Source organism: Euphorbia lathyris, chromosome 2 (genome assembly GCF_963576675.1).
Source record: "Euphorbia lathyris chromosome 2, ddEupLath1.1, whole genome shotgun sequence".
Taxonomy (NCBI): domain Eukaryota; kingdom Viridiplantae; phylum Streptophyta; class Magnoliopsida; order Malpighiales; family Euphorbiaceae; genus Euphorbia; species Euphorbia lathyris.
Genome location: NC_088911.1, coordinates 43,633,473 through 43,644,021, shown reverse-complemented (window position 1 = coordinate 43,644,021; position 10,549 = coordinate 43,633,473). Strand labels below are relative to the sequence as shown.

The 10,549-nt window shown below is 35.6% G+C and overlaps 1 long non-coding RNA gene across 4 annotated transcripts; it reads right to left on the bottom strand.

The window, feature by feature from the left end:
- Positions 1-3,069: 3,069 nt before the first annotated feature.
- On the bottom strand, positions 3,070-8,207 carry LOC136217960 (uncharacterized). 4 transcript variants are annotated; one of them, XR_010683585.1, is made up of 6 exons: positions 7,908-8,204; positions 7,691-7,816; positions 7,389-7,488; positions 7,155-7,299; positions 4,364-4,438; positions 3,070-3,366 (listed from the first exon to the last, which is right to left on the bottom strand). It is a non-coding gene; the product is annotated as an uncharacterized lncRNA (long non-coding RNA). The 4 variants fall into 4 exon arrangements; XR_010683584.1 differs by having other exon boundaries at positions 7,389-7,466; positions 7,908-8,203; XR_010683586.1 differs by having other exon boundaries at positions 4,379-4,438; positions 7,389-7,816; positions 7,908-8,207.
- Between the last annotated feature and the right edge of the window lie 2,342 nt (positions 8,208-10,549).

Below are 10,549 nucleotides of genomic sequence, written 5' to 3'. Positions count from 1 at the left end.
TACACTAGATCGAACTTCAGAACGTTAGGAACAACTTTGTCGAAGGGATTGAAAGAAAAAAATGATTTTAAATGGACAGAATTAAGCTTTGAAAAAGGATGAACGAATCTGGAAAATTACTTTAGAAAGGAAATTCTAATTGAAACTTGAACAGAGTAACGACTTAAAAACACTAATTTGAGTCGAGAAACTTGAAAAGAGGCTTTGGGACTTGAATTGAAGCTAAAGGAAGCTAAATGAGGGATTAAAACTAAGAAAAACGAAGAACGAAAAGAAAAACTTAGAAGAACTTGAAGAACTAGGAGCTAAGAGCTAAGAACCAAAAAGAGAGCATTGAGAGTAACCTTTAGAGAGGGGTTTTGTTGTGTGTTGAGTGTGATTTTTAATGAAGGGGAGGGGGTCTATTTATAGTATTTTGGAGTGGTATTTTGGTAATTATTCAGTGGCATTTTGGTAATTATTCACCAACTAACTCAACTAACTCCAACTAACTCTAACCAACTAACTTAACTTCCTCAACTTCCTCCAACTACCACTAACCACCAATGCCACATCATCCCACTACCTCAACTTCCACAAACTGCTGTTGACTCCTTCCAACTGCTGCCGGAAGAGACGATACGCCCCACGTATTCTTGGTTACGCCTCGCGTAATGTTGATTACGCCCCACGTAGTGCAGCTTCTAGAGTTGGCGCGTTTTGTTGATGGTGCATACGCGTGGCGTACTTGACATTACGTCCCGCGTAAGGAAGTATGTCCTGCGTATGAGAATGGACGCCCCGCGTGTTGGAGCTTCTGATCTCGAAACGCCTTGTTGCCAAGTTTTACGCGCGGCGTCTCTGAGGTTACGTCCCGCGTATTGGAGCCTCTGAAGCAGACCTTCTCTAGTTGCTTAATCTACGCCCCGCGTATTGGAAGGCACGCCCTGCGTAGTGCCGAACTTTCTCATCGGTTGGCGGTTAGTTTACAAGTGCATTTTTCATTATTTTCTAGACAAAAATAGAAACTATACCCTAAATTAAACATAAGCTTTCTATATACATAAAAATAAAATTTATTTTATTTTGGGCCAACGATGTTAGCGATATTTTGCGAATATGCTAATTTCAACCTTGTCACGTGTGGTTAGGGTGCGGGCGTGCCAGAGAAGATTACTTCTCAATTGAAATGGTTAAGTTTATGGAATTTGCGCGCCAAAACTTGAATTCTAAACGAAACGATTGGCGAGGGACGCAAGGATTGAAAAAGTCCATCTTTGGTCTCTAGCGCCGTTATAGAAACTTTGCTAGATAAATTGTTTTATTTAAGCTAATGCGGGTAAATTGAAGACGAGAAAATAAAGGAATTTAAAGTGCGAAATTGACACGAGATTTGGTGAAAAATCGGTATTTTATTGATGTAAATCAAGGTTTGAATACATGTGTTTGAGGTAAGCATAAAATTAAAAATGAATTACAATTGAAGAACTTCTATACTAAACATATAGCTAATTCAATTGAAATGGAAGAACAAATCAAATACAAGGAATTGAAATGTAATTAAAATAAATTGGAATTCAACAACAAACTCGGAGCCACAATAGCTATCTCGGATTGATGTTGAATTTTGGTGTCGGCTGGAAGTTCTTGGAGAGCTGCAACCGGTCGGGCCCGTACGGTATATGATCTTGGCAATAGCAAAACGTTGGTAGGCAAATGGGGCAGATTTAATCTTCAACTTTGGGAGGCTCGTTTAGGCGTTTAAGAACACGGAATTGGACGAGTAAACAGGCTAAATTTAATTTCGGAATGTCAGGAACAAACTTCTATAAGGGACCGAAGGCTAAAACGGACTTTAAATAGACGTAATTGAGGATTGAAAATGACTAGTCGAATCTGGAAAAATCTGGAAACAGAATGTCTAAAATGATTTGAGGTGCAAAGATCAGCTTGTAAATAGAGTTTCTGGGCACGGAATTGGGAAAGTAAATACACTAGATCGAACTTCAGAACGTTAGGAACAACTTTGTCGAAGGGATTGAAAGCAAAAAATGACTTTAAATGGACAGAATTGAGCTTTGAAAAAGGATGAACGAATCTGGAAAATTACTTTAGAAAGGAAATTCTAATTGAAACTTGAACAGAGTAACGACTTAAAAACACTAATTTGAGTCGAGAAACTTGAAAAGAGGCTTTGGGACTTGAATTGAAGCTAAAGGAAGCTAAATGAGGGATTAAAACTAAGAAAAACGAAGAACGAAAAGAAAAACTTAGAAGAACTTGAAGAACTAGGAGCTAAGAGCTAAGAACCAAAAAGAGAGCATTGAGAGTAACCTTTAGAGAGGGGTTTTGTTGTGTGTTGAGTGTGATTTTTAATGAAGGGGAGGGGGTCTATTTATAGTATTTTGGAGTGGTATTTTGGTAATTATTCAGTGGCATTTTGATAATTATTCACCAACTAACTCAACTAACTCCAACTAACTCTAACCAACTAACTTAACCTCCTCAACTTCCTCCAACTACCACTAACCACCAATGCCACATCATCCCACTACCTCAACTTCCACAAACTGCTGTTGACTCCTTCCAACTGTTGCCGAAAGAGACGATACGCCCCGCCTATTCTTGGTTACGCCTCGCGTAATGTTGATTACGCCCCGCGTAGTGCAGCTTCTAGAGTTGGCGCGTTTTGTTGATGGTGCATACGCGTAGCGTACTTGGCATTACGTCCCGCGTAAGGAAGTATGTCCTGCGTATGAGAATGGACGCCCCGCGTGTTGGAGCTTCTGATCTCGAAACGCCTTGTTGCCAAGTTTTACGCGTGGCGTCTCTGAGGTTACGTCCCGCGTATTGGAGCCTCTGAAGCAGACCTTCTTTGGTTGCTTGATCTACGCCCCGCGTATTGGAAGACACGCCCTGCGTAGTTCCGAACTTTCTCATCGATTGGCGGTTAGTTTACAAGTGTATTTTTCATTATTTTCTAGACAAAAGTAGAAACTATACCCTAAATTAAACATAAGCTTTCTATATACATAAAAATAAAATTTATTTTATTTTGGGCCAACAGTTGGTAAATGATGAAGGGTAAAATTGAGAAAAAGGACTAAATATTTTATTGATTTGCTAACATGACATCCTTTCAAAAAAATGAAAAATTGTACTTTGTGACATCCTTTCAAAAACGGAGGGAGTAATTACAAAACTAGTCTAGTTACTTGTATAATATTCTAATCATCTAAAAAGTTTTGGGGTTCTATATAAATTAGGATCCAAAATGTACACCATTTGATAACGCATCTTCACAACACTTAGACACGCATGCATCTGTCCACTCTAACATGATATAGAACGTATAGCATCCCTTTGCAAAGTAGAAGACCTGCAAACCTGAAGAGAAAGAGAATAAACAAGTAAATTAAAAGCTACGAAAACGGAACATGTTAACAAGTATCAAAAAAGCACTTTCCTAACTAAATTCAAAAAAAAAAATTGTTTGGATCCATCATGTGACAAAAGTATCTCTGAAATTGGACTTGCAGAATCTACAACATGTCTCTAGATACAACTCTTTTTTATATCAAAGGCTAACAGTGACTTAGTATTCCTTCATTAATTCCTCCAATTGAAACTAATTATCACATCCGGTAAGCGTGTGATTAGTGGTGGCAACAGGGCGGGGATTTCCCAAAAACCATGGGGATTCGAACCGACGGGGTCGGGGAAAAAACTAAAAATTTTGGGTGCAGGGGCAGGGACATTTTACCCCCAAAAACTAAATTTGGACAGGGATGGATGTTACTAGCTCCGAACCGTTGGGATCCCTGTCCCGCCCCCGAAAAATCACCAAAAAATCCCCGAAAAAACATTGTAAGCTAATATTACATAAAGAAGTATTAAAATTTAAAGTTCAGTATTCCACCCAACCAAAAATCAAAGAGAATAAGTAAAGAAAACCCAAAAACCAAATAAATAATCTCATATTTATTTATTTCAGATAAAGGCACACAAATAAATATATAAAATGGAAAGGCTTAATTTAATAACTATGTTTAATAGCCTATTTATGTTTAATAACAAATCTGAAACTTAAATAAACACAGTTAAACAGTCTATTGAACATCAAATTTGAAACTTAACTAAACACATTTAAATAGCCTATTGACCAACAATCCAAATTGCAGAATACATCAAAGGCACCTTCTAACAAGATCAAAAACACAGAAAAAGGCAAAGAATGCACTTAAACGTGCTAGAGAATGCAATTGGCACAATTAATAGTGTTCTATTATATTCATAAACCAAGCATTGTGTTTCATTGATATTCATATTATCTACTCTGCTACTTCACACTTCATAATAAAAAGAAAAAACACTCTCAAATCACCTTGACAGCAACAACCTTATAATTGGTACAACTAAGAGTAGTGTTCCATTGACATTCATATTAAAACCTGCAAATCTGCAATGCGCACACTTCAGGAACAGTGTAACCATCAATAGAAATTGACAAAATAAAACAGAGTTAAAAAAATGTTTAGAGAAAAAAAGGAAAAAATCCAAATTGAATAAAACTTGGCAATGGATGACTACATATGAAAACATTACAGTAATAACTACTTCCTATTGAACATGTTATAATTCATTTACCTACAAGGCATATACAAGCTCAACTAACTCAATTTCTATTTAGCCATTGAAAACATTACTGTTTGATGGTAAATATTATAGTTTAGTAACTATTGTTTCAAAAAAAAATGTAATAGAGTTGGTAAAAGAATATTTTAAGAATTCAACTTACTCAAGTTCATGTTAACGGCATAATCACATATATTTCCAGATGAGATAATGGTAAATAGGACAATCATAATATTGATTGAAGCTTCGAGTTCTCTCTCATTAAAAACACTTAATCCTATTAAAATAAAGCCTGCTAAGCTTGTATAAGTGATCTTCATATTGCAAGAGAACCAAAATCAGAAGGGTTGGCCATCTTTAACAAATCTTTTACCAAGCAACCTTTCTGTTGATTTAAACATGGAAAATATGTCACGTCTGTGTCCTTAATTTTTTATTTATTATATCCCGAACCCTAAGTTATATTATATTCGTTTTAGGATTGTTCGATTAATTGGATGTTACGGGTATAGTTTAGAGGGTAATTGCATATCTTTAAAAGTAATTATAAGTTTAGAGTGAATTTTAAAAGAAATTGGATTTTGAGGGACCAAAAATGACATTTTACAGTTAATATAGTGGGCTATATAAGCCTTGTTTTCAGCATTGTGATCATTTTAGATCACAAGGATAAGCTTCTACATCTTTCTCCTCCATTCTCACTCCACCTTCCACCACCCACCAAAACAGGGCAGCTCCACCGTTTTGGGTGTTGCTGGAGATCTAACCATCCAAATCACCTCAAATTTAAACTGGAGACTCTAGACACATAGAAGCAACTTCTGACCGGAGGGATTGTGATTTGGAGTAGTGTACAATGAATACGGGCTAGGCAGATTTGGGACAGATTTAGGGTTTTGGTGGTGTTCTTCTCAAATTAGGCTAAGGTAAGTAACTATCAACTAGTTTTTGGTTTGAATGTATAAATATATGTATATTGAGCTATAAATTTTCATGAATTTGTTTCCTAAGGGTTTTCTTAGAAATGATTTGAGTATTGGTTGTTGATTTGAGTTTGTGTTCAAGTTTGAAGGAAATGAGTTCACAATGGTAATTTTAGACTATTTTGATTCATACCTTGATGTTGAAATGGTTTTCTTAAGAGTTTGATTATTATTTGGTTCAATTGATGTTGAATTGGTTTTCTTAAGGGATATTTGGTTCAGTTGATGTTGATTTGAATTTCTTTAAGGGTTTTAATGTTGTTTTGGGTCAATTAGTGTTCAGTTGGATTTCCTTAAGGGTTTTAATGTTATTTTGGATCAATTAATGTTCAATTGGATTTCTTTAAGGGTTTTAATGATATTTTGGTTCAATTGGTGTTAAATTGGATTTCTTCAGGGGTTCAATTGCTATTTTGATTCAGTAAATGTTGGATTTCGGTTTATTGATGATTGTAGTAAAGTTTGATCTATTTGATGAGAAAATGTATACAATTGAAGTTTGTTTGGATTTTGGGTAAAGTTTGTATCCATCAGGAGTAGTCCGGACGGGTGGTTTGATATTTGAAGGCCATTTTCAGTGAGGAACATGGCCTGTGTACACAGTCTAAAGACCTAATTGGGTATTGGCAGCGAAGTATTGGGTACGACCAATACGGGATTAGGCATGGTTAAAGAGACGTCTCGATTATGTTTGTGTGTTGTGGATTGATTTACGAGGGGATACTCAGTGATGGATACGATGTTGAATTTGATTCGAACTTTGGTTTTTAGTAAATGTTTATATAAGAATCATTATATTTTGATTAAAGTTTGATTTGAGATTATTGATTAAAATTCCGTTTTAATTGGATGTTGTTTACAAGTTAATAAGTTTAAAGTTTGGTTTGGTTAAATGTTTTCACAAATGTATACATATAGCTATTTTACGTAAAAACTAGTTTCTATAGTTGATAGTTGCTTACTGAGATTTTAGTCTCATATTTTCAAATGTTTTAATGTTTTTAGTCGAAGAAGTACGAGGTACTGAGGGAAGTGTTCGATACTAGGGCGAGGATTGGATATGGCCACGATTGTCCAAGTCGTCTTCTAGGGTATTGCATACCATTTTGTACATGTAGATATAAGTTTGTTTTGTGCTTATGAATGTTTAGGCACCCGAGTTGCCAATTTTGAAAGGGTAAAGAAGTTGTGGTATGCTGGATTTTGGTTTGAATGTCTAATTATGGTGTTAATTTATGAGATTAGACAAATTAAAAGTTAACATGTTAGAATTGGAGTAATTTTCTATGTTTTGAACTCGTTTTGGTAAAACGCACGAGAAAAGGATTCGTAATTGGAAATTATAAATGATTTTCGACCTTTTACAAATGTAAAAGTATATGTAGAAAATGTTTTTAAGTAAAAACAAAGATTTGTAATTCTTAACATTTGATTGTGAGATGTTACTTCCGACTCGTTCACGTCTGTGTTAATGTCTCACTGTCATATCCGATTTTATTTTGGATCGGGTTTGACAAAATATGTGTTTCAAAAGGGTTGCACATCACATAGACTTACCGATAAAGCTGCTCGATAATAATAAGCGAAGCAATCTGATAATTCAAACCATGTATGACAATCTGATCGATACATTAGCACGCTTTCTTATTTTATCACCATGACCATAAGGACCACCAATACAACATGATAATCTTGAAGCTCCCTGCAGATAAGGAAAACTATGACTTCATTGTACATTATGCTGCTCAAATTACATAAAAATAAGCATTAGAAAGGGAAACATATTCTCACAATATTGCTTGCATTTGCTACCAACTCAGCCATATGCTCAGATTCTATATCTAATCCATGCTCATCCAATATTACAACCTAGAAGTAAATCACCGCTGAACTGAGAACACAAATACATAAAAAAATAAAGAATCGAGATATATGATCCATATCTAATCCATGCGCATCCATATCTAATCCATGCTCATCTAATATTACATCCTACAATAAATTATTTTGGTTGTTGGATATTGAAATATAGAGAACTTAGAAATTAAAATCGATCAAAAACTGAAGGGCATAGAAATTAAAATCGCTATTACCTGAAATCAGGAGCAGAAAAAAACCGCAAGTGAAGAAACATATGGGAGATGCAATCAAAGCACATCAGTCACTAAATCAGAAAATAATGGAACAAACCCTCAAATGGAGGCCACAGACATGAAACCCTACAAAGTTAACAACCGATCAGAGAAGGGAGCCAAAATTGTTCAAAGAAATTGAAAACATAAAACAGTATAACCTTGAAATTGGACTTACCAAGCATGACATCAGGAAATAGTAGAAGAAATGCTCAAATCACATGCGATACAGAGAAACCCTAAACTTTTCGCACAACAGAACATGAGAAACAAAATAAAAGGGGAGAAAATAGAAGAAACTCATTGGACACTCAGAAGATCGTCGGCGTCAAACCCGCATCGATATCTTGGAAGCTAGGGTTAGGTTGAGAGGAGTTGAGAAGAAATGAGAGAGAAAGATATATAGGAGTAAGACAGATAAAAGGACATAGGAGGAAATAAAGGAGAGAAGAGTTTGTGCGGTTTTTGTATTTCGTCTTGGGATACATTGTCGTTTTTAACATTGGCTGGTAAGGAGATGAAATGACCCACGAGACCCTATTGTAGGAGAAAATTGTAAAAGTTCAAGGGAAAATGTGTAAAGAGCAGAAATTGAAATTGGTTCCACCACTTTTATATATACTACTACTATAGCTATAATATTATAGAATGTTAAATTTAATATATATAGATACTTATAATGTTTTTTTTAGAAAATAATTATAATGTTTTTCTAATTTTCTTTTTAAGAATTTTTATTGATTTAAAAATTAAAATTATTATATATATATATATATATATATATATATATATTTGGCTTTTTTAAATCAATTTTATTTAACAAAAATTTATAAAACTACTTTTCCATTGTGACAGAATAGATAAAAAAACGTCTCTAAAAATGTCATCGCATCGTGACGGAGTAATTTCCATCTCGCATTCCGTCACGCATGATCGCGGGAATTCTCCCGCTAGTTCATTTTGACGGAAAATTTCATTCCGTCTGAAATTTCCGTCTCAAACTTTGACAGAACACTTAGTGACGGAAATCCGTTTGAACTTTGTGATGGAAATAATTCTGTCACAATATTCCGTCACAATTTGATAATTTTCTACTAGTGAGATAAATCCATCCATCCTGTTATCTCAAGTCGGGTCCTCAATCCTAATGAACTTTTTCACTGAATCCATATAATTGCCTAGATGTCTCCATATCTAAAGCTTGTGAGATCAGCTCTCTGTTCATAATAGAAGACACTATTACATGCAAGTCACAATAGCACTATGTTAGTCCCATGAACATATTACTTGACTTGGGGTTGTTTTAAGTTTACTGACTTATTATAAAGTATAGTCACACTTCATGCTTATATGAACACTTTATGATTACTTAAATATGTTGAAACACCTTTCCACATAATTTTGATTTGACAAAATTGTTTAAGTATAATATTCTAAACACATTAAGTTTAAATGCTTTGATTTATTCTACTAATGTGTTTGTTCAATGTTGAGTTAAATTGTTTATAAGACACAAGGATTAAAAGGCCCAAGCCCAATACGGAAGTCAAAGCCCAAGTCAAACAGTTTAAAGTAACTCGGCCCGCGTATGTCAAAACGTTGTCGTTATGGACAAAACGCAACTCAGCAAAAGAAGGATCTGGAAGACCTTCAGGGAACAACTTCAGAACGAAGCTGCTAAGTTGATTCGACAAAGCGTACAAGACAGCAGCTGGCTAAGGAAAACTTCCAGACAAAGTGTTTCCACTTTGGGTAAAGTTCAGACGACACAGTATGCTGTCTAGTTGACATTACCATAAATGGAGAGACACTCTGCCGAGCTGACCAAAAGCTGACCGAGGACAGAAGACACTCAAATCTGATTGGCCGAGAGCTCTGAGCAAGTTAGGATGACAACGATAGGAAGCCGTTTCCCTCCAACGGTTATTTCGAAATTCAAAATGACCGATGTCCAGACGTCTCTATAAATAGTGCCATCAGAAGCTTTATTCTACACAGAACTTGATTAAGCCATTACGCTGACCAAATTTCTACGCAAGTTCTGCAGGCAAAAAGCAAAGCAATCTTACACTAAATTTCATATCTTTTGTGTAAAAGTCTAGAGTGATTATTCAATCATCTAAGGTGTCTTAGCAATCATTGTTTAGGACAAACACTTATCATTTCTAGAGATTAGAAAGGAGAGGCTGAGTACTCGATTATAGTACTCAGCGAGAGATTAGGATTGAGTAGAGGTATAGAGGAAGGTACTCTTGTTATACTCAGTTGCTAAGATTGTAAAAGGTTTGAGGCTCTACCTTTAAAGAGCTCAATAGAGGATTCGAAAGCTCGGAACGTGTTCCGGGGACAGGACGTAGGCTTAGAAGCCGAACCTGGATAAATCTGCTGAGTAACATATTTCTTACCTTAAACTCCTTATATATATTGCTTGCTTAAATAACCAAAAACTGACCAAGTAAAGAGGTCAAGTTGAGTTGTGCGCATCGAACATCTGAGCTCAGGAATAGACTCTAAGTGCTATATCTTGACTCAAGTTAAGAAACTGACCTAGTCACCAGTTGACTAAGCCAGTATCTTGCTGTTTACTCAGCGCCGCTGTTAAAAACCTTTTCTCTTAAGAAAAGAAGTCTGCCCTAAATTGAAAAAGTTTAAATAGTTCCTAACCCCCCCTTGGAACTATACTTGTAACGTTATAAGGGACCAACAAGTGGTATCAGAGCTTAAAAGCTCACTGTAAAAGGTTTAACCACCTTGAGCTGATCCCCACTATGGGCGAAAACAGCACTCGGTTTCTCCCAGGAAACCAAACAACTCAGATCT